Source organism: Fukomys damarensis, unplaced genomic scaffold (genome assembly GCF_012274545.1).
Source record: "Fukomys damarensis isolate Sample0158 unplaced genomic scaffold, DMR_v1.0_HiC HiC_scaffold_10, whole genome shotgun sequence".
Lineage (NCBI taxonomy): Eukaryota > Metazoa > Chordata > Mammalia > Rodentia > Bathyergidae > Fukomys > Fukomys damarensis.
This window is the reverse complement of record NW_022900922.1, coordinates 20420993-20444738: the sequence shown is the minus strand read 5'-3', so window position 1 is coordinate 20444738 and position 23746 is coordinate 20420993. Positions and strand designations below refer to the sequence as shown.

The following is a 23746-nucleotide window of genomic DNA, read 5'->3' as shown; positions in this document are numbered from 1 at the left end:
GATAAAAAGAACAATCCCTAAAAAAACTTCACAAAAGAGTATCAACTGAAATTAGTTTCATTTATATGATGTTCTTAAACAGTCAAAACTAGCTTGGGATAAAAATGCATCAGCAGAGGGCCAAGGGTTTCACTCAGTGGGTCTGCTCCCTGCCTTTCAGGTGCAAGGTCCTGAGTTTGATCCCCAGTACCCCCCCAAAAAAAATATATATCTGTGTAGATAGATCAGCACAGGAGGAACAACATTGGGATTGACCAGAAAGTGGCACAAGGGAGATTTTAGGAATGTTGGTAATGTTCTACATCCCAATGTAGTGAGCATTATATGGGTGTGTACATTCATCAGAGTGAATCAGAAGGCACATTTAAATCTGTATATTGCACTGGGAGGAAACTGTGTATGTGCAACAATGAAGAAATTGAAGTTTAGGAGTGAAGTTTACTGGCATTGCCAACTAATTTGAAATGCATCAAAAGATAAAAATAGATTAATTAAAGGACAGAGGGATAAAAGATGTATGTATCTGATAAAAGGCAAAAACTGTATAACAAAATGTGAACTACAAGCTTTCAGTAAGGGGGAATGGGTTTTGATTGGCTATTTCTCTTGGTTTTTCTGTAGGTCAGAACATTTTCATAGCAAAATGTTGCAGGAAAGGTAGTTATATTTGTGTTCCATATTTCCAGGATAAAAATGATTTCATTTCATAGGTATAGACATTGAAATCTTATTCCTTAAAGTCCCAAGTTGTTAAATGACAGAGCTATTATCACAATCCAGGTGGCTCCAGTCTTCCAACCCTTATTCTTCCCACATTACTGTACAAGTTTCCAAGGCCAAACACCCAGAGCCCATGTGGTAGATAGAATAGGAGTAAGCATGAAACCTCAGCTTTTCTTTGGATCTCTGCGAGGATTCTGCAGCTGTTGATGCTTAATAGACTGACCCTTTCTAAAGCAATATTTTTCCAGAGGGAAGAAATACAAGTCATCGTGTTATTGAGCACACATTTATTACGAATCCATAAAAGACACCGTGATTAAATAACTTTTAAAGTATGACTAGTTTACAATTATTTTTCTTCCTATGTTTATGCACTGGGACTTTTAGATGCACAAATAAAAAACAGAAGACCACATATTGTGAAATCATGCGCCTGTGCCTGTGTGTCTTTTGTCATTCAGCAACAGCAAAAATCTTCCCTTGTTCTAGCAGAAATTCGTTAGAGTCTTACAGATGATGAGCACGTGTCCTGTCATCAGCCCACACAGGGCCGGATTACTGAGCACTGTCTTGGCAGAGAGAGTTTAGGGCTGGGCGCACAGGGATTAGGACTCGGATTTCAGCCTGACCTTTCACTTGTTCATGTGACTTTGTACACAACTCCCTTCAACTGATTCCTCCGTGCTACCCTTTGACACTGCTTTCCTTATTAGTATGAAGATAAAAATAAGGCAAATCTCAAAGTTTAAAGGACATTAAAAGATAATCAAGCCCAAGAAAATGGAAATCTAGTCCTTTGCTTGTAGTGATAGGGCTAAATAGAAGCAAAGCCATGCCTTAAAACAAAGTGTTCCTGACTTGCAGGTTAACACGAGGCTCTGTCTGCTGTCCCTCTTTAGTCCTTATAGAAGCACTTTAAGAATAAAAGTACTACCAGGATGCAAGGTGTTAAGAGATATTTCTTTAAACTAGAAGGCATGTAAACTCTTTATGCATATTTTTATTTATAGAAAATATAGGTCCTTTGGGTTATAAGATGAATAATTAAATATTATGCTAAGTCTATAACTGTGCACTGATGTGTAGATAACAATCTGTGTAGGGAAGTGATCCCTTCAGTAAGATTTATTACTTTTGCTAGTACCCTGACCACATTACTGGGCCTTTTTATACATTATTCTTAAGTGCAATATTCAGTATATAGTAAATTACAAGATTAAGTATTTAAATTGCAGATGTTTGGGCACTGGGCCCAAGTTGAGTGCAAGTATACACAGCAACACTCACTGTACAGCATTGCACTTTGAAACAATAAGACTTTTACCACGCCATAACTAAATACTGGGACATCTTGTCAAAAACATTATTTTCTTTTCATCCTTAAAAACCCAAAGGCAATTTGACATAAAGGAGGCTAAATAAATTTTTTTTAAACCGAATGTGCATTGGGAGCTTTTAAATTTCTGGTTGTATTTGTGTTTCAATGACTTTGTGTTTTTTACAAGATATTAAGGTACGATTGAAGTGTAGCAAACCACACATACTTAGGTACAGTTTTGTCCATTTTGATCTGTTTACATATTGGGACAAAATACCACCACAGCCAAGATAAAGGACATTTCCGTCTTTCCCAAAACTTTCTCCGTAGCTTGTGTGTGATCTTTCTCTCTTTTCTATTCCATCTCCAGGCAATGCTGACCTGATTTTCTTGCAATAAAATTTAGTTTGCATCTTGTCAAATGTCATATAAGTAGAGTCATATGTAGACCCTTGTTTTTGTTGCCTGACTTCTTTACTTAATGTGTTTGGGGGGATTCATCTGCATATTGTTCATACTAGGGTTTTGCTTTGCTGTTATTCCTATTTCGCTCTGTGCCTAGGTGTCTTGCTGTACTTGGCTTTTCCATCGGGTTGTTGGACATTTGAGTTGTTTCCAGTTAATGACTTTTTTTTTTCTCATTGAGTTTACTGGTACATTTTAGGAATACAGTACAGTTACATTCATTATTGGGATCTTGTACCTTTACATGACAGGTCTTGGTTCTCATTTTTTCCCCTTGTCCCTGCCCTCCCTTCACCCCCTCCTCTCCTCCCCATTTACAAACACTTTATTTCCATTTTTTCATTTTCCCACATTTTTTATTTTCCCTTATTACCTTTCCCCTACCCTTCCCACTTTCCCCACACCTTTAGCCCTTTTCTTCCTATTTCACATTGTCAATTATCTCATTGTAATGACTATTTTAGATTATGTGTGTACAAGATATATGTGTGTTTTCTTTTTAGTAAATACCTAGGACTAGAATGATGACGCAGTAGAGTACATGTATGGTTATAACTTGTCTTTTCACTGTAAGTGGTATCTTTCCACACACAAAACTTTTAAGTTTTGGGCTGGGGATTTAGCTCAGCGGTTCGGTGGCCTGCCTTGCAAGCGCAAAGACCCAAGTTCAATCCCCAGTACCAAAAAAAAAAACTTTTAAGTTTTGATGATCTCTGATCTGTCTGTTTCAGCTTTAGTGTTTTAAATCTCTACTGTATTCTAATAAAACTTTGCCCACCATAACATTCCAGCTTTTTTTCTCACTTATTTTCTTTTGAAGTCTTGTAATTTTAGGTTGTATGTTTAGGTCTATGTGCATTTTGTATCAAGTTTTGTGTTTAGTGTAAGGAAGGGATCATTGTACTCTCTTTTTCCTAATTTGAATTTCTAGTTATTGAAACATGATTGTTGAAAAGAGTTTTTTTTTTTTCCTTTTATTGAATTGCATTGATGCACACCTCTAATCCCAACACACAGAAGCTGAGGTATGTGGACTGCTGCAAGTTCTAGGCCAGCCTGAGCTACACAAAGAGATTTTGTCTCCAAAAAAAAAAAAAAAAAAAATCAAGTTCCCATGTCTGTGTGTGTGTTTATATTTGTATATATCATGAAGGAGTTTTGAATTTTACCAAATGATTTTGTCTTTATTAAATGATCATATGAATTTAAATGTTTTCAGTAATATGAATGGTGTGAATTCTTTATGTTAATTGAACTTTGTATTTGTATTACTAGGAAAAGCCTTTAATTATAGTGTACCATTATATATAGTTGGATTACATTTCATAACTTTGATTAAGGATTTTTACATTTATTTTTAGATTTTGCTGCCAATGCTATGATACTAGTGATCTCAGTTTGTTTGTTGAAAGTATTAATGTAAAATAAATATTTCTGCCTTGAAAATTTGTCAGCAGTGAAAACATTTAATGCAGAAAATGACTTTAAGAAAGGCATTTTATCATTTAATTTCAAGTTTACATATATTTTTCAATTTTCTGTTTTAACTTTGGAGGGTATATTTTTCTAGAAATTTATTGATTTCATGTAATTATAAAATATTTTGGTGTAGCATTAATGTAGTGTTCTTTTAAAGCCTATTGGATCTGTTTGATTCAGTCTTTTTCATTCCTGATACCTGTATTGGTGGTTTATATTGTCTTTCATTTTTTTTAGCATTCTGGCCAGAGTTTTGCTAACTTTTTTGATCTTTTCAAATATAATTAGCTGTTATATATTTTTCTTTTTATTTTATCTTTGATTTCTACTTTTCACTGTTTTCTTCCTTTTACTTTGAGTTTAATTTTTTTCATTTTAAAAATTTTTATGGAAGAATATTCGGTCATTAATTTTACATTTTCTTTTGTAGTATAATCATTTAGTGGTATGTGTGTCTTCCTCAGCCCTTCTTCAGCTCCATCTCACTGTACTTTTGTTGTCATGCAACTCAAAATAATTTCTAATTGTTTAGTACCATATATACTTAAAATGATTTTGAATGTTAAATAAGTCATATAATTGTTAAAGTTAGCCAATAATGTTTCTGAGATCTCCTTTGTCATTGTTGATATTTTTGAGGAGGTTGTCTATTTCTTCTGAGTTGTTCAAGTAGGGGGTCTAAAACAGAAAAGGTACTATTACTGCCTAATATCTTCAATATTTGTTAACTTTTAGACTGTACCAATAAAGTGCATTAACATTAATAATTATCTTATCTGGTAAATTGCCCCTGAAATCATTTGAAATAACTCTTTTAATCTATGGATATGGTCACTTTTTAAATTTATGCGATCTGGCGTTCACTTTCCACTCTAGGATCACTATTTTTACTCTTAACTATTTTACTATTAAAACTGTTTTTACTATTTAACTATTACTATTAACTATTTTACATATTTTCCATTCATACCTGTAACCTGTTTGCTTTATATTTTAAATTCCATATAACCAAAATATATTAGTTCTTATTTTTTATGTCTATTCTGCCAGTCTGTACAAATCTTTATACTACAGTGGAATTTAAGTTCTGACATTGAAATATTTACTTTGTTTTTCATCTTTTTTGATCCTTACTCCCCTTTCCGTCTATCTTTTATATATTTTGAATATCTTTTCACATTCCATTGAACTCATGTAGAACATGTTTTGGCAAAATTAATTCTTACTTTTAAATATATTTTTTTCTGAAGGGTTACTTTATATATATCAAACCTTTCATGGTTTATTTAGAATTAATATTGTACTTCTCCACATAAAATATAGAAAAATTACAATGATATCAGTTATCTTCCAGTGATCCTTATGTTATGGTTTTCGTAAGTATATCTACATATATTAGAAATCTCACCAGATAGAAAGATGCTTTAAATAATTATTTAATTTTAATTAAATTAAAATTGCTTTATATAATTATTTTTATTATAAAGGCTTAAGGTACTACTTTATATATACCTAAAATTTTACCATTTCTCTTGCTTGTCTTCATTCCTGAAGAACCATGGTTTCCTCCATCTCCTGCCTACAGCGTGGAGAAATTCCATGGACAATCGTGTGTGTTTAATCTATTGGATGAATTATTTCCTTTTTCCTTGATCTGGAAGCACATTTATTACACCTTCTTTTGTGAGGAATATTTTCACAAGATACAGAATTCTGATTTGGAATTTCTCTTCGTTCAGCCATGAAGATGCTACCACTGGGCTATTTTAGCCCATTTTACTTTTTATAATGGGCCTTAAGCCTTTCTAGCTGTTTTCAATAACTTATTCTATATATTTGGTTTTCACTAGGATGCACCCAGTTGTGGTTGTGTTGGAATTCCTGAGAATCTTACATCTATAAATTTATATATTTGACTAAATTTGGGAAACTTTCAGGCATTATTTACTTCTGTTTCTCCTCTCTTTATTTATTCCAAAGTTGTGTTTAAGATATTTGAAAATTGTCTTAAAAATACTTGAGACTTTGTCTATTCAATTTCATTCTGCCTTTCACTTTCACTCTGTTCTGTAGTTCAGATAATTTCTGTTGATCTGTATATAATTTTTTCTTTTCTACATTATTTCCATTCTGCTTTGCATTCATTTACTGAGTTTTAAAAAATTTAAATGCTATATTTATAACCCCTGACAAATTTATTTCTTATAGTTTATTCTCTATTTTGAGTTCTTCTGTTTTCATTCATTTTAAGAATATTTTCCTTTACTCCTGGAGCATAGTTATAACAGTTGCTTACATGTCTAAAAGCTCAGTCATTAGGTCATGTCATGGTTTATGTCTTTGCTTTTGAAAACTGATCATATGTTCTTTAAACACTGAGTAATATAGGATGCTGTTATACATATTATCACTGTTCTGGTGTGTAGAGACTATTGGAATATTCTTATTATAATACGCAGGAGATTGATCACATTTAGATTAGCAGGCAGTCCAACCACTTAAATTTAAACTGTATTATGTCTCATCTTCTATGATAATGGGCTCAGATTTCAGTTCAATTCTCCAAGACTTGGCTATACTGCTTGTTTTCCACTGTATATGTGAAATACAAGAGTTAGAATGAGACATGTACAGAAACTCAAATCTCTGTTAAGCTCCCAAAGCCTTTGCTATCTTTTCCTGGGACTATTTTATGCATGCTTAGCTCAGGAATTAAGCTGGTACTTGTGTGACATTCATTCACAGAATTTGAGAAAGCTTACTCTCTCATGTCTAAGATTTGCCCCAGATTTATGTTATGCAGGAGCCCCTCTTTCTGGTTCCTCTTAATAGAGCAACACGGTTTATACCACAGTTTATCTGATTTTGCTGGTGTCCTTGCTCCATCATGTTTGCAACTCGGTCTACCTTTAGATCATGTTACATAAGCAAAACAAAAATTTTAAAATGAGACGAGAATTCATCGTTGTGAGGTTGCTTATTACATTTTGACTCTTTCATGATCTGAGTGCTTTTGAGAAGACTCAGTTGTTTCATGCACATCACACACACACACTCAAGCACACACACACGTTTTCAATTAGTTTTTAGTTTTTAGTTTAACAAATGTATTATAGTGGGCTTAACCCTGCCATTATCGAACTATAATTTTTCCAGAGAAAATGTACTATATGTTAAGGTGTATAACATATCTATTAAAATTGGATCAGCCATTGTGAAACAGAAGTTCTCTGCATGATTGAGTCATGTAGTAAAGAGGAATAGTTATTGCCAATTTTGTCCATTTTATGCACAAACATTTGCACAATATTTGAAAATAGCTCTTGTCTGCAGTTTGACTTTAGATTTCACATTCCAATGGTTCTGTGCACTTATTTCAAAGGCATGAAAGACAATTATATATGATCTTCCTTCATGATTTTTTTGTTTTTGCAGTGCTGGGATTTAACCCAGGACCTTGGGCATGCTGGGCAAGCACTGTCACTGAACTAGTTAACACACACAGCCCTCCACTGGATTATTAAACAGTGAATTGATTGGGAAGTACAACATCAGAATCAAGCTGTATATAAACTAAAGTGATAATTTTATTACTCTATGTTTAATCGTTATTCTTTGTAGTGATATAAAACCAAGTTTTGGTTAGGAATAAAGAATTTTAAATCAATATTGGTGACAGTATTGCCTTTGTCAACTATACATAATCAGTCAGTGAGAACTTCAAAGGAGTTAAGTTTACATAACGATAAAATATAAATGTCAAAGGATAAATTATTGTGTTTTTATGATGCGCATTTTGGAAGCAATGTAGTATTTTTCCCTCAGAATAATCAGGGGCTGATGTTAATCATATATTAAGTAGTTGTACCGTTTCTTTGGTAGTGTCTTAAGGATGTGAAGAATGAGGGCAGCATAGCCATTTTATATCACAATGAAGTTAAATTGTTCTGCAAAAATAAAGGATATATTAGCATGTAATAAAGCATACGAGGTTCCATATGCTTAAGATACCTTTCTGTCCTTGAAATGGATTAAGTTATTTAAATATGACTCAGATAAGAAGCACATTGTACTTTAGGTGAAAGAAGTACTTAGTTGGCACTTTCCAAGCATTTATTATTCTTGTTTGTCCCTTGAAATTGTGTATACAAAATAACAGTTACCCAAATTTTTATTATTATTTCTAATACGATGTGCTAGTTACTTTATTATATGGATTTGCTTTTTAAAGAAGCAACATCTGATTAGTGCTTGTTGCACAACATGACCTCAATATTTTCTATTTTACAAATTAGGGCGTAATTTCCATTCGGCAAAATGGTCTGCTCTTCATGTCAAATTCCATGGTCTTTCTCAAATGTAAATACTTTTTATATGTGTAACTCAGTTTAAGATATAAAACATTTCCATAATCTTTGAAACTTCTCTTGTACTATCTTCCTTTTAATGCCCCTCTTCCTCCAGGCATGCAGTCAGTCATAGCTTTGTCCGTATGGTCTAGTCGCCTGTTCCTAAATTTCAGATGGTGACTCTTACACGATGGCTCTTACACGATGCCTTGAAGATTCACTGATGTGTTGTATATTTATCCAAATACTGTGTGTTTTTATTTGTTTCCATTATTGAGAAGAAGTCAACTGTTTCATTATCCATTTTTCTTTTGCTGGACATTAGACTTGCCTTCATTTAGCAGCTATTATAAATAATATGCGTAGAACTTTCTTGCATAAATCTTTTTGTAAATGTAGTTCTTATTGTCCTTGTAAAATAAATTCATTGTAATTACTTCAGTAATTTGTTAATTGGACTTCTGTTTCAGGTCAACTTTTGGAAGTATTTTACTATTAAAAAATGTTAGAAAATGGAAAAATGGAATTAAGGTGTTTGTAAATGGGTAGGGGAGGAGGGGGTGAAGGGAGGGTAGGGATAAGGGGAAAAAATGAGAACCAAGACCTGTCATGTAAAGATACAAGATCCCAGTAATGAATGTAACTGTACTGTATACCTAGATGTACCAGTAAACTCAATAAAAAGAAAAAAAGAAAAAAAAAGAAATAGTTCCAAGATGTAAAAGTTACTCTAAGAATTTTTAACATTTTGGAAGATTATTTTTCTTCTGTAAAATGTATATTATCTATATTTGATTCTTCTACATAAACTGTAAAGAAAAATTAAAATTTGCAATTCTATTTTAAAGCATATGAAAGTGAAAACATATAGCAGACATATGAAATTCTCACTTTTTCCAAACAGCGTAGTTGATCATTTCATGCCTTTAGAACCAGCCACATGGTTCTGTGTCCATTCTTCTCCGTACTACTTCACTCTACTATAATAAGCAATGGATTTGTCCATCCCTACTCCCATTAACTCTAATCTCTTTGGAGGCAAAGACCATCTGCATCTCATTTGTCTTTCTGTCCCTAGCATCTAGCCCTTCTCCTGGTACGTACTTGATGTATATTGTATGCTGAATGAAATGAATAACTGCCTTTTGTCTGGGGTGTGTATTTGCCTTGTAAAAGTTGTTTTTTTTGCTATGGAAACATAACACATAGTGTGCTTCAGCTCAGGAGCTTATGGTCTCCTTATGTTTAAGGCTTTTGTTTAATACATGAACTGACTTATCCTAGTTTCCTGTTTGTATAGAACAAGTTCTTAATGAAAATGCACACTACCAGAAACTTTTAAAGGATTTCTGTTTTTTTAGTTTCATAACATTGTTAACCTTCATTGATGTGCCACTGACAAAAACAACTCAAGAGTAGACAGCACACACACATACCTACTCTTCATTCATCTCTTTCTAAAAGTAGATTGTATTTAGAACAGTATGTACTCGTACATAGAATGCAAACACAATATCATTTTATTTATTTTTATTATTGGCATAAAAGATAGTATCTGTTTTATACAATAAAAGACCTTTAAATTATGCATGATTTTCATTACTTCTGGGATTCCATGTTGAATCAGAGGTCAGTATTTTAATCGTCTCAGATTCTCTTTTTTCTCTCTTAATAGATCTCTGCAATGCCCATCTGTCTGTAGCTCATGGTATAACCTTTCTTGATAGGGGCAGGGTGGCAGATGGACAGCAGATGGGAGTTTTGTACTGCTTCATGGCTCGGATCTTGGCCGAGGCACGAATTGTCAGAGGCTGTCAATTTGTCATCTCAGCTGGTAGGCTCCTGTGCTGTGCTTGGCGTCTAAACCACAGGTCTGAATTGATGCGAAGCCAGACCAACTATTGGTCACTGTGTCTAGTTAATATTAATGACCGACAATAAGGGTGGGGCACCCAGAGAGCCTGTAAAATGACTTGGTGCAAAATGTCTGTCCTACATCATCACGTGTTCGATCTTTAGAACCAGAGTCAGCTTATTCTCAAGATTGAAGTTTCAGTTAGGAAAATACAAATGTAATATCTCTGTTTACCTATTTTAATACATAACTTAGTTTCTCAAAAGTCACTTTCAATACAAAATAGCAAATTAAAAGTGGAAACAGACAATGACACGTTTTTATATAAAATTGTGGACATTTGTCATCTTCTGGAATATGTAAAGATACTGCCCAATCAAACTTGCATGACACTTTGGACGCAGAAGTGACAACTGCTTCTCCCATAGCATTAAAAGATAATTTGTGAGAGTGCTTGTCTTTTCAAGGGAAAAGGAAAGTCTTTAAAATGTTTTTATTTTGAATTATCGTCACATTCTTTGAAAATTTTTAAAATTGTTTAGAAGCACTTGTTACTAGATAGGCAACTCTTTCTCAACTCTTTCTTTCAGATAGAAAAAAGTTTCAGTACCCAGACAGGCGAACTCTTAATGGAGCAGGAGTGGTAGCCATGATCATCAGTTATGAGTCATCCGTAATGAGTTGGGTGCTGGACTTTGTTGTTGTTGTTGTTTTCTTTTTGTAGGCTTTGAGCTTTCTCATGCCATTTCCTAAATGGACCTAAGTTCCAGTTTTGATTAATAATGCGAGAGGCTTTATGTAAGGACTATGTATCTACAAATATCTAAGGGTAGTGATAAGTGTAGAAAACTGTCATTCGCCTTCTAACATAGCCATCACTAACATGTCACACAAAATTAAATGAGGCTTTTTGAATACTCCCCTTTTTCTTTGTGCTTTTAATTTAATTGAAGTATTGAGCTCTGATGGTTAATAATATTTCTGTTCATATAATAGGTAGATCATGACATCACTGTCCAATTCATTAAAATATAAATTGTTCCCATTTGAATATTTTCTTGTGTTCCGGAGTGTGAGGCTGTTTCTAAAATGTATAATTAATCTTAATGCTCCAAATTATATAAATAACTTTGGATTATCATACTGTCTTTGAATAATGCTTGCATTGGTTTAAGAGATTCCTTCAATCAAATTTAGGTATATCTGTAGTATAGATGCCTGTCAAAAAACCCTTTAGAATCTAGATTAGAAAAGATTCATAGGTGAACATTTACCTAAACCCTGAGTAACCCCTGCATTATAAAGTAAATATATATCTTATTCTGCATTTCATCAAATATTTTATATTTTCTTCTTTTATAATTTACTTGAAAATGTAAAATATTGTGCTTGTATCCTCAGTGGAGATAGAATGTGTGTGCATTTGGGTATTTGTAATTGTCTGTCAGTTTATATCTCTGATGGGTGACCACAGTACCTTTATTTTGCAATCTTGGCATTATGTCTGTAGCTTCCTTGAAAGTAACTCATTTATTCTTTCCTTTTAAAGGAAATTTGAAATATATTTTTAAAAATCATGTTACAGTGCTGCCCAGTGCTGACCTAAAAGATTGTGTCATGCCCCTGCTAGCTATAAATGTACTTTAACATGAATCTTGCTAACATGATTTCAGGTGAGGTGTGGACAGGATCTAATTAGTTATAAATCTGTGAATGCTTGAGCAGAGGGTAATTTTAAATTTTCCATCTGACTGAGACTGCTGCAGCATTCTAATCCCAGAAAGCTGTCTTTATAGTGAATTCCCATGAGCCATGGGGTTAGGGACTGTCATGAACTTGAGGAAACAGAGCAATCCCTGTGACTTAGCTGGTTAGATCACAGCTCTGCCATACCAGTGCGCTGTCTCCTCTCCCAGACTTTTTCTTGCTTCTGGGAGGCAGTGGAAGAGAGGTTACAACCACAGTGAGCTGTTCCACAGACAGTGTTAAACTGCCTTACAGTGACCATCTCCCATAAGTAGCTAATTTCTTATATTTGATCATCCTTTGGATTATGCAGTATTTATAGATTACAAAGTGTTTTACCTATGTTTTCTCTCTTTTGAGTTTTAACCCTCCATTAGACTAGTGGAGAAGAAATCTAATTACACAAAAAGCAAATTTAGAAACTTACCATTCAATGAGAATAATTATTTAGTTTTATTCATAGTCTTTACCATTGAAAATATAACGTATAATGACCAACTAGATGAAGAGTCTTTGTCTTCAAGAAGGTCACATATAAACAGACAGCACGGATAATACATAGCCAGGACCAGAATGTCAAATATTAATGTTGTGCTGAAGACTAAAGAAGGTTCCCATGTCAGAAAGGGAGGTGCTACTTTTGTGTAGGGAGCACATAAAGAAAGTCCCTTTCATGAGTGTTCATGGATATATATTTTTCACGTTTAGGTTTTCTATTGAATATAATTCATGGCTTTACTGGTTGTGAATTGCACACATCTTATGGGCATAGTTAGATGAGTTTTAATAAGTGCATACACGGATGCAACCTGCACCCCTCTTATCAAAGGAAGATAACTCGCACTTCCTCCCACCCTAAACCCCTCCTTCTGGTCCCCTCAACTCTCCTGATTTTTTCACCATAGATTTCTTTTGCTTGTTTGAGAACTCTGTATAAGTGAAATGAGACAGTTGTGCTCTTCTGGTGGATTCTTGTTTTGCTTAATGTGTTTAGATGTTGACTCATGGCATTGCTCTACTACTGTCATTCTCTTTCATTGTGTTCTGCTGTCTTCTTTCCATTGTTCTGCTGGTGGGCATTTGACTTTCTCGTAGTGTTTGGCTGATATGAATAAAGCTCTTAGGAACATATTTTACAAGGTTTTAAAAGCACATACATATTTTTCTCGGGTAACATCAAAGGGTAGCTGTTTCTTTCACTGGCTAAGAAACCTTAATGCCAGTTTCCAAAAAGATTGTATCATTTCGCTTATCCACCAGCAATGGAGAAGCCTTCTGGTGTTTTTGTCCTCTTCACCATTATTTGGTATTGTTAGTCTTTTAAGTTTTAGCCACTTGTGTGAGCGTGTGATGGTATCTCATGTGGTTTTGACTTGCATTTCCATTATGACTAATGATGATCACTATTTCATATGCTTATTGGCATTCATCTCTATGCCCTTGTGAAGTACTTATTCAAGTCTTTTGCTCATTTAAAAAATTGAGTTATTTGTCTCTTTCTTATTGAACTGTAGGAGTTAGATAGAAGCCCTTTGTCAGATACCTGTGTTGCAAATAGTCTCTCCCAGTCTGTAGTTTTTGTTACTTATTTTTTCTTAATGGTATCTCACAAAGAGTAAAGGTTTTAATTTTGATGAAATCGATTTCATAATGTTTTTCTTTTATTGTCATTGTTTCATTGTATTACATACATTTGTGTCTTCTCTAAGACCACAAAGATATTCTTTGATGTTTTCTTCCAGAAGGGTTATAGTCTTATTTTTATGTTTAGATGTTTGATAATGTAGGATCCATTTTTATGTAGTATATGAGATGTGGAGAATGGTTCATTTTTTCCTCAAATAACTAGCCACTTGTTCCAGAATCTCTGGTGGAGACTTTCCATATCTGTTGAAGTGCTTTCAGGCCTTGGTTGAAAAATCAATATTTTGCTCTTACACGTAAGATGTAAAAAAACTGAAGAAAGTGGTGTTTTCGCTCTTAAAATAAAAACAAAATGGCAGCAAATTTTCAAATCCTTGACTTTTGAACCCATGAGACTGGAAGCCAACAAACTTAAAGTCTAAGCAAGGTCAGATGCTTTCAAGGACATAAGCTTCCAGCCTTTGTTTACTCAGAATGGATGCATAAGATCACTGGTAAGAAGAACTCCACTGAAATATTTAGGAAGGCCAAGTGTTGTGTAATAGAAAAAGTGAAAGGAACCCACTCAAGGATGCAGAAACAAGAAGGATGTGTGCTCAATCACAGACTGCTCCTCACATAGACACAGAGTATGCACTAAAAAAACATGACAAGAGTTCCATTCTTGGGTGCAGGCTTGAGATAGTAGAAGAACGGTGGAGGGACTGTGTCATTTTCCTCTCTTTCCTGTAGAATAAAAGCTTTAAATCACATGAGGAAGAGTTACAAACCCCAATGTCCCTAGGGCACTGGAGAAGCTCATTTTAGCTGGAGTAAGGTATAGAAAAACCCTTCTGCTCCAGGGAAAGGGTAGGAATGAGGCTCAGAGTATAGATAGAGTTGGATCTGTGAGAATGTCCCATTTCCAAGATATAGGACTCAGTGTCCGCCAGTTAATCTTGTAACAGAAAACAGTCCTCCAACACTGTTCACCTGGCTAAGAAGATATAAATGGCTAACATTAGTATGATCCCCAATTTTCACATTGGAAACTCATGATAGAGAAATAAACAAATAGCTCAAAGCCAATAAATGGAGAATCTGAGTTGTGAGCCCTGATAATCTGGCAACACAATCTTCATAACTGCTGTACGATGCCGCAGAGGCAGGAAAGTAAGGGACAGTAAAGAATGAAGAAAATCTGAAGAGTGGGCTAGGCTGAAATGGATGGTAATGCCCAAGGAAGTATGTGACTTAAAGAGGATGCAATCAAGATTGAATTTAACAGAGCTGCTGAACCAGGTGAGAAATGAAAAGTGTCCATTACACTGCACTTAGAAAATCATCTGTAAATTTAGCAGAAAGTAGTTCCATTAGAATTGTGAAGATTGACACCAGAAATGAGTGTAGGGGGCTGGGGATTTAGCTCAGTGGTTCTGCCACCTACCTTGCAAGTGGAAGGACCCGAGTTCGATCCCCGGTACAAAAAAAAAAAACAAAAAAACAAAAAGAAATGAGTGTAGAGTGAAGGTGGTGGGTCAGTAAAAATAGCCAACTTTTCCCAAAGGTCTGGGCTAAAAGAAAAGTATTAATACGTAAGGTAGGGGTACAGTGGAGAAAGGACTGTGTTTGAAGAATAAAAGAGTTTACTGTTTTAACAAAGAAAAACAAAATAATTAGGATGATGTGAGAAGGTTTGCTGATGTATCTAGGATATGTTTTATGGGACAGTATAAAATGCTTGTTTTGTTGTCTGCTTACCATAATTTAAAACAGATAATTTAATCATTTTAATATACTCATTATAGGAGTTTAAATGTATTTTAGAGACACATTTATTAGATCATCCATCTGTCTGTGTAAACTTTTTTGAATGAGCTAGCCAGGAAGAAGTTACTTAATCTTTGCTGATGTGTATTATTATACACACTGTTAGGAAATACCATTTTGATAATGCTACAATAAGCCAGTATCACTATAACAAAGTACCAAGTAACAGATACAGTAATTCAATCATTCTATCTTAATACAAAATAATATGAACTGGCTTGAGAAAGAGAACCTAAAAGCCAGACTGAAACTGTAGGTTTCATGAGTCTCTAGATATCCCCCACCACAAAGCCTCATGAGCTCATAGGAAGGGCTTTTCAGAAGTGGCTGGATCTAGGGTATGTGAATATGGATTAAGGATATGTGATAATTGGATTATGCTTATGGGTTAACATTTTTCTGGATGTGAGTAAAAGAAAGCCTCACCTTGGGTATGGGCAGCACCAACCATTAGGCTTATAGCCTGGATGGAATATACAGAGACAAAAAGAAGGCAGCCTCATTGCTTGCTGCCTCCTGCCTGCCCTGCCATGGACTGTTACTCCTCCATGTCCCTCTGCCACATGGTCTGCCTTGGAACCCACCAACTATGGACTGAAAACTATAAACTGTGAGCTAAAAGAAACCTTTCCTCACTTAATTTATGACTGTTAAATATTTTGTCCCAGCAATCAGAAAGTAACTAAGACAGTGAATTTGGGGGGGGGGTGGTCTCTGCTAGAATCCCAAGGCAAAGACTATAAACTTTTATGTTCCTATTACCATTGCCTAGTATAGCAGAGGCTTCAACATGTCAGGTGTATGGGGGAAAAGAATGAACATTTATTATCAACATTTTAAAGCATACAGGTATTTAAAAATATTCAGTCCTATATTTGACACCTAGTAGTGCCTCCAGAAGTCCTGGAATTTCAACTGCAGCCATGAAGTTTCCACTGATGTTAGAGTTTTTGTCATGACAATCATTACTGTGGTCAGTCTAGAAGGCATTGTGCCTGGCAGAAGTCCTGAGAAGTCCTTCCTTTATGCTTCTTAATCCTTGACCGTGAGAGTAAAATTGTATTTGCAGGACCATTTCTGTACCATCCAAATATCCATCTCATTCCTAATATTCATTGTTTCTGTTAAAGAAGTGTAGTACATTTTTATTTCATAATGTTCTTACCCCAAGCAGGTAAGTTGGTTTTATTTATACCTACACATTAAATATTAACACATCTACTGAAAAAATTAAGTCTTCATTTGGAAATGAAATTGACATTGGGTACTTTGAGTTGGCTGTCAGAGTGGGTCACATGGAAGAACTTGGCCACATTTATTGGCCATATTTGGCCTAGTTTTCTGCATATGTTTGCCAGATGCAAAAGCCACTTTATCGCTGGAGGGCACAGAAACCTGGAACAAAGACTTGGAATTTGTGTTATTTTACTCATTGGGTATCTTGCTTTTTCATGGTATTTTGCCTAGAGAGATCTTATTATACAATAGAATATGATTGGAGAATGGGGCTTCCCTTTGCCCTCTGTCAGGTACAAAGTTTTATAGGATGCTCTTGTTGAGCATTTTAGGGAACACTGATGAAAAGTCTTTTTAAAAAAGAAGATTAAAAATGTGATCTCTGCCGGGAAAAATACAGTTCTATGTATGACTGGTTGAACAAATGTGCCAATTAGCACACATACGCTTAATTTAGGGCATCTCAATGTCTTGGAGAAGTTTTCATTTAAACTATGAAGCCAAAAACTATTAGTATTCAAATGTAGTTCACCTCTTATGTAAAAGACTTCAGAATTTTTGACAAATCAATCACACAATTAAAGGTCATACATTTATAGCAGATTCAAAACTCAAAACGAATAGAGATGTCAAAGCTTTGAGCATATTGGATGTTTACACATCAATAAGCAAGATGGCAGACATTTTCAGGCAGACCTTTTTTTTTTTTTTTTTTTTTTGCCTTTGCATGTTTTGGTAGTTCTTCAACTTGCAATTTCCATATAACATTTTTCATGTTTACATTAGCATATAATTAGCATATTTATAATTCTGTAGTAAGATGTGTAAATGCCTCTAACTCCCCAAGAGAAAAAATGACTATGGATTTTTATTTCCTTTAGTAAACTATTTCTAAACCATTTAGTATTTAGGGAATAATTGTAGTTTTTCTTTTTAATTAGAATTAATAGTTTAAGTACATTAGCCTGCTAAGTTAAAAATTTAAGTCAAGGATGTTAATGTTTCAAGAAAAGTATTTGAGTTGCAGAATTTGGAGGAACAGAATTTTACACATTTATGTTTCTTCACCACATTTTTCATTTGTTACTATTTAGCTACTGAAAAGTATTTTTTGGCATTCTCATAGAAACTTTGAATGATTAGATTTCTAGACACTAACTCAAATCTCAAGTCATTTCTGGAGAGAATCTCTCTGTTGTAACTCTTCTCTGATTGCTGGAAAATGGCATATTTAAGGAAAATATTTTAATGAATTTTACCAAATTTATTTTTTAATGCTGCATGTATACATAGGGTAAGTAAAAAAAGAGAAAACATTGAGGAAATGTGTATTCAATAAATAAAACATGTTGAAAATCAAGCAGCTGAAGTATTTCATTGGCTGTCTTACCTTTCACCTAAAATAGGTGTAAAAATGAGTGAGGTTATCCATATCCCTAGGCCTCTCATATACACACACACACACACACACACACACACACCCTTTGCAGTTCTGTTTTGATTAGTGTGGTTCAGTGAATCATTAATGCCACAGGTTAATAGACACGTGAAATGCACATGCAGTATTCCTTCAATTCTGGGATGGCATGCAAAATGGAACCAACTATGGCTGCTCCATACAGTGGTGCATTGAGACTCTTGTAAAAGGAAATAGCCAGTGATAAATGAGCAAGAATTCTTTTTTTCAGCTTTAATTGAGTTTACTGGTACATTTTAGGGATATAGTACAGTTACATTCATTGTTGGGATCTTGTACCTCTACATGACAGGTCTTGGTTCTCATTTTTTCTCCTTGTCCCTGCCCTCCCTTCACCCCCTCCTCTCCTCCCCATCTGCAAACACTTTATTTCCTTCTTTTCATTATCACACATTTTTTCTTTTCCCTTATTACCTTTCCCCCTACCCATTCCACCTTCCCTACACCTTTAGCCCCTTTCTTCCCATTTCACAATTGTCAGTAATCTTATTAGGATCTTATGTATTATTGTTGTTTATTCACACCAGAGAAACTATTCAGTATTTACACATGTGTGACTTATCTATTTCACTTAGGAGTATATCCTCAATATGTATCCATTGGGCTTTTAGGGTTTGCAAAACAATTTTGTCATGCCTCAAATGGTTAGTAAAATACATGGTAGTTCTACAAGTAGAAGTTTCATTGCACATGTTGTTGTGAGGGACAGTATAGGTAAAAATGTTTATCTCAATAAATAGACAAATCACAAACAGAAAGATTGCAGCATTGAGTTCTACAAGAACGCAGAAGTCATGAGAACTACCCACTTAGAATTCTTGAGAACTGAAACTTCTACTTGTAGAACTACCTACCATGTATCTTTACTAACCATTTGAGGCATGACAGAATTGACTTGCAAACCCTAAAAGCCCTATGATACTTCAAATCATATAGCAGTAATTTTTCCTGGGTGTCTTATAATTATACTTTTCTGTCTCTCCCATTGTCTTGTATTTTAACCAAGCGGAAGGAAAATTACCTTGTTAGATTTCTAATCCTTAGCACAATGTTTGTTATAAATGCTAGCTGAGCAAAGAAAGGAATGAATAAAAACGTTTAATGATGAATCACCAGTGTCTCTCTTGCCAATCTTCACCAAAGTGGAGGGTGTGTTTGTGTGAGTTTACATGTATTTTGCTTAGGTCAGTGGCAGGAATTCTTTTGGATTGATAATTGTTGTCAAGGAACTTCTATTTTAACAGTGAAAAGAACTCTAACCATAAAAATAACTGGAGTTTATATTTTGGTTTTATTTGGAGTTTAAAATGTTTTACGGAGTGCTTTACTCAGAACTATTTGTCTTACCTAAGTTTCCATTTCTTCATCTATAAAATGGGTTAGTAACCCTATACAGTTGTTATTTCACAACACTATCTTTTTTCCCTTATTCAAAATGTTCTTGAAATATCGCATAGTTCTAAAAGGTCCAGGTAATGTAGTAAGGATAAAATTTTGAAACATTTTTTGATGCTTTTTAAAAATTTCCTACTTTCACCTTGCAGCTGAACACTAATTGATTTGATCAATAGATTTTTGTTTGTTTGTTTGTTTGTTTGTTTTAGACAGGGTCTCACTATGTCATTGAGACTGACCTGGAACTCACAGTGTAGCCCAGGCTGGTTTCGAACTCGCAGCAATCCTCTTGCCTCAGTCTTCCGAGTGCTGGGATTATAGGTGTGCACCACCATGCCTGGCTTGATCAATAGCTTTTATTGATACTATGGCAGATGCAGTCTGGGCTCTAGAATAAATGTGTTGTGTTGTTGAGTTTATCAGAAATTTGTTTAAAAGCCAAGATTTATTGCATTTATAAAATTTCCATTTATGTATTAAGAAGAAAGCATGAGAAGCTGAGACCTGGGCTTTCATACATTGAGACCCTGCCACGTAGGAGTGGAGGGCCCCTTGTGATGTATACTGATCCTGAAGGAGACATGAAGCTTAGCAATCATGACCCAGGTGATTAAGCAAAACAAAACAAACCACTTAAGAAGGTTGTGTTAGCTTTCTGTTGCTGTGATAATACAGGAAAAGCTCAACATAATATAAGGAAAAAAGGTTTCATACATTTCAGTCCATGCTCTGCTGTCTTCATTGTTTTGGGGTCTCTGTGAGAAAGGACATTATGGCAGGGAGCTGTTCACTTCTTGGCCACCAAGAAGCAAAGAGAAAGACAAGAAGAGACCATTGTCCCATTATCTTTTTCAAGGGCACACTCCCACTGACCTCACTTCCTTCCACAAGGGCCTACCTACCAAAGGCTCCACAACCTCCCAATGGCACCACAGGCTAGGTTCCAGGACTTTAACATGTGGCCCAAACTGTGGCAACGTTGAGGATATGCAAGCAGAGGACACTCTCCCCCTTTTCCTTCAGACCCTTGAGAAACTGCCATTTGAGGGTCTCTCCACCATGCTAACAAGTGCTTGCTAGAAAGTGGTGACTTGGGAAGAAAGCCACTGTACATGTCATTACTTCTCCCTCTGGTGGCAACCGCCTCAGAATTGATCCAGGTGTGCTGGTGGGGTGACAGAGAGATGAACTGAGCTGATAGACAGGAGTCAGCATACCTTGCAAAGACCCATAGCACAAAGCAAGAGAAATCTGTAGAGACGACAGGATACACCCCTCAAGCTGACAGGATACATTGTCAAGTATCTCAGTATTAGTGGGAGCTAAGGTGAGGAAGCTAGTCAGTTGAGGGAGATGGCCGGAAGTCATCATTGCCTACTTCCTGTGCCAAGAGACCATCGCAAACTCTTAGGACACAGACTGTGAAAGGGGAGGCCTCCACATGGGGACCAAATGGGATTAACTGTGCCTCACTCAGACCTGACAGCCCACCCAGGGAGGGCAGTGACAGGAGCAGATGCTCTGCCACAGTGTGACATGAACTTATTTTTGAGGACAGTGCAGTGTAATAGGAGGAATGGGGTGAGGACAACTCCCCCAAGACAAAATTTACCCCAAATGGACTGTTTTCTGAAGAACTCAAATTATACTAAAGAAACAAGTTTCTTATTTTTTATTCTATCTCATATTTTTACCAGCATGTGAGATTGAAGACTTTGGAGCAACATGAAGTCAATTATGTGGTGGGAAAAACAATTTTTAAAAATGACTTTTTGCACATCTGTGTTAGAATGAATAAATTTCAACTCAACCACACTCCTTGGCCTTCCTCTTTGTTCCTAAGTTACACATGTGTACAGTTCTCATTTATAATGCATGTGTTTTCAGCAGTTTGTGGTGTACAGCATGCTTCCATATGTACCCTCTCATCTCTTTCTTGCTGTTACACAGGAGGTAACGTCAGCGTTGTTATGCTTATGTTGCAGGTGAGCAAAGTGAAGACTGGTCCAGGGGCAGAGTACTTCTGAGGCAGAGGAAGAAGACTAAACAGCTCCCGGCTCAGCTCCTCTTCTCATACTCAGGAATCACTGCACATGCTGTTATAGGGCCTCATTTTGTTTTCCTTTCCAAAACACCTGTGTGCTGTGTTTGCAGTGCTGTGACTCTGGCTACTCGTCAGGCCCTTTTACATATTTCTTTTTCACTTAAAGAAATATTATTTCAAAACTTTATTAGGGTGTAATTTAGATGAAAATATCTTATTATCTAGCATGCAACTAAATTCTTCCAGTTTAGTTTGTTTAGTTGAAATCTTTCTGGAAGAATCTGTCTTACATCTGGGCAATACAAAAGCAATAGCCTGTGGAAAACGCGTTCTGATCATATCATATCCTAGGAAAGATGGAGAGAACAATAAAATTCAGTCAATATTTTATAAATTCAAGGTCAGCCTTCTGTGTCACTGTCAACAGTGGATGAGTCCCAAAGGATTTCTGTTACTATTAAATTAGAAATGATCCACTTTTATTTTAAGTATAGTGGATTTCTCCATTCAATAGACGGGGAAAAAAAACAAAATAAAAAGTCAAGAGAGCAGAATTATTTTGTAAGATAATTGCAAACCACTTATGTGTTTCAATACAAAGCAGTAGAGACCGTCTTATCTCTGTGGCTATTCATCCGTATCTAGCTTTAGTGAATTTATGGCTGAGATTCTTCACCTAGATCCCTGAGGAGTTATGTTGCATCCCTTTGCCCCACCTCACCAGGTGCATCTCAGGAAAATGAATGTACGTGATGCATCTGTTATTCATATCTGGATAGAAATGGGTGCTGTTATGATTTGAAAGTGGTTGTACTTTTCTTCTCAGAGATGTTCCCCTTTGTATATGCTTGTATAATATACATGGCCTTTCATTGTAAGCTTTTTATTCATAAAGGAATCTAATTGAATTGGTTAAGAAATATATCTATAGGGTTTTCTTCAATGGTGATTTTCATTGCTAATATGTTTTGTAATCAGCCAAGTTTATGGGTAACCCAATTTGTGTGTTTGCTGAGTGGTACATTTCAGTGTGCTTTTCCTTCTTTGCTTAGGGATTTTTATTTTCTGTCAGGATCAGTGGACAATATAGTACCTCCACCATTATACAACAGTATTTAAATGCTTTCCTTTAGGATGTTAAGAGACTGGGTTGGCCCTGTGACAAAAACTTTTCAAAGTCAAACTGAATTTAGCCTTAGAGTGGTGCAAGTTTTCATCTTAAATTATTTTGCATTTTTTATATTCATACTTTTAGAGTCTTCAAAATTTCTCCAGCCCATCTCCACTGATCACCACCAACAAGAGGGTGTAAGGTGGGTAAATCCATGTTTTTTTGGTGTTCACAATCGCTGGCCTTTTGTTATAGACGTTAAATTTGTCATTAGTTTGCACAGATAAACCAATTTTTAAAATGCTAGGTAAGTAAATTAAATCTACTTACTTACCAAGTTGGACAAATGGCAACACAATATATATATACTACCTAGAATTATTTGTTGGAACATTTATTGCTAGCCAGGGAGATTTCTACTGTTAAGAAGCCCAGTTGATTTATCAGTTTCCCGTCTTGTTACTTAACTCAATGTCTATAATACCCACTAATCATTCTTGCTACTGATAATGACCCCATTAGGCAACATGTAAATATAACGCAAAATATACTTCACTGTGTTAAAAAATTGAAATGCCTGTTTTTAGTTCATGTAGATTGTATTTTGCAATCAGTTCAGAACTATAGTTAAATAACTTGAGTTATTGCTGGGGTAACAGCATAAGGGAAATACTGAAACATAAAGAGAATGCAAGGGGACAGGTAGTGATATACTTATAAAGAGTGCTCTTCTATTATTGTGAGATGAGGATTTTCTTCTTACTTTCTATGTATAAAGTGGTTTATATGCAATTATGTTCCCTTTGGTTCTATTTTTATTTGGCTCTGGCAGTGATACCATTGTTTTCCTCCATTTTTTGACACAAGAATGATGTGAACTACGAAGCCTGCCAATAACCTTTGGGCTATTTAAGTAGGATAAGAGAGTAAGCCAGACCTCAAGCATTTTTGCATCTAGATCTAAAAAGTAGCACTTATGGATATGAACCCTCTATTCCATGTCTTTCTTGGAACTATTGTACACATGCTTCAGCAAATTTTGATGTGTCCTTTGATGAGGAAGTGACTGTCCCTTTCTTGTGTCATTTCCTGGCC

At 35.2% G+C, this 23746-nt stretch overlaps 1 long non-coding RNA gene across 14 annotated transcripts in view; it reads left to right on the top strand.

Moving 5' to 3' along the window:
* Nucleotides 1-23746, top strand: part of LOC104861479 — a 427158-nt gene that overhangs the window by 337399 nt on the left and 66013 nt on the right. For 13 of the 14 annotated variants that reach the window (XR_004516504.1, XR_004516503.1, XR_004516502.1 and 10 more), the window contains one exon: nt 21482-22853. This is a non-coding gene — a long non-coding RNA (uncharacterized LOC104861479). The remainder of the gene's footprint in view (nt 1-21481; nt 22854-23746) is intronic. The other variant, XR_004516506.1, reaches the window with a different exon arrangement.